Source organism: Myotis lucifugus, unplaced genomic scaffold (assembly GCF_000147115.1).
Source record: "Myotis lucifugus unplaced genomic scaffold, Myoluc2.0 scaffold_791, whole genome shotgun sequence".
NCBI lineage: Eukaryota > Metazoa > Chordata > Mammalia > Chiroptera > Vespertilionidae > Myotis > Myotis lucifugus.
This window is the reverse complement of record NW_005871839.1, coordinates 43,075-44,495: the sequence shown is the minus strand read 5'-3', so window position 1 is coordinate 44,495 and position 1,421 is coordinate 43,075.

Sequence of the window (1,421 nt, the reverse complement as noted above, 5' to 3'; positions counted from 1 at the left end):
GGGGCGGGGGGGGCAGATAGGGGAGGACGGGGGGGCAGGTAGGGCAGGACGGGGGGAAGGTAGGGGAGGGCGGGGGGGGCAGGTAGGGGAGGGCAGGTAGGGGAGGGCGGAGGGTGAGGGGGGCAGGTAGGGGAAGGCAGGGCTCTCTCCAGCTGCTCAGCCTGGTGGTGTCAGCAGCTCATCTTTTCTCATTTGCTTTGGTTTGTATTTCTGTCCATCCTTTGCTAAGGATTCTCTTAACATGCAAGTTCGTCTGGAAGCGCTCAGTCCTGTGGCCTAACAGCTCCGAGAAGGCCGGCCTGGGGAGGGCTGCGGGCCGGAGGGAGGACAGCGGGCGGTGCTGTCAGGGTCCACCCAGCTTTCCTGAGAGCAGGATGGGCATCCGGAAATGTGGGGACCCTCCCGGTCCTCGAGCTCCGGGGGAGACAGGAACACACACAGGAGCCGAGGGGGCCAGGGCGGCCTTTCTTCCTGGGGGTCCAGGCCCCATGGGTTGGGCCTGGGAGTGACGCTTGGGGTTCGGGAGGGAATTCTCAGGGTTCGGGAGGGACGCTCGGGTTCGGGAAGTGAGCTGGGGTGTGAGGGACTTCGAGGGGCTGGAGGGCTGGAACTCAGCCACGGGTGGGAGGCCTGGGCACCCCCTGACGGGAACAGTGGGTCCGGTGTAAAGACATCGCGTGGGGGGGGGGGCGTCTCTAGAAAGATCCCCCTGAGCCTGGCCCGAGCGCTTGGCTGGTTGGGCGTTGTCCTGGGCACTGAAAGGTTGTGGGTTCGATTCCCAGTCGGGGCACATGCCCGGGTTGCAGGCTGCATCCCCAGTAGGGGGCGTGCAGGAGGCAGCCCATCCATGCTCCTCTCTCTCCTCCTCCTCCCTTCCTCTTTCTCTAAAATCGATGTTTAAAACAATCTTTAAAAGAAAGAGAGAAACATCACCCAGAACAGAGAGGACAGTGGTTTGGTCTGACTGTTGGGCTTGTGTTTACGTTGTTGTTGGGGTGGGGGGGGTGGCCCAGTGTTCCTGTCAGGGGGTGCGAGACAAACAGGAGGCCGCCTGGGAGGTTTGGCAGGAATCCAGGCGGGGACGAGCCTCAGCAGGTCCCGTCGACGGTGGGGCAGGGACGGGAGCCGAGTTTGCTGTTGGGTGGGAAGAGGGGCAGCAGGCACCGCCAGGGGCTCCCGCTTCAGTCTGTCTGGACTGGGCAGCCGTCCTGAGAGCCCCTCCCCGAGTTAGAGACCCGACCGCGCCCGCGCTGACCAGGACGCGCTGACCAGCACACGGGGGACCGTGGCCGCCCTGAGAGCCGCGGGAGCACAGCCTGGGGGAGTCTGGTTTCAATTAGCGACAGGACAGCATCTGCGCAGTCCTAGGCCCTCAGCCCAGTCCCCGTCCTCGCCAAGCGCCCCCCACGCTGGGGGCCTCG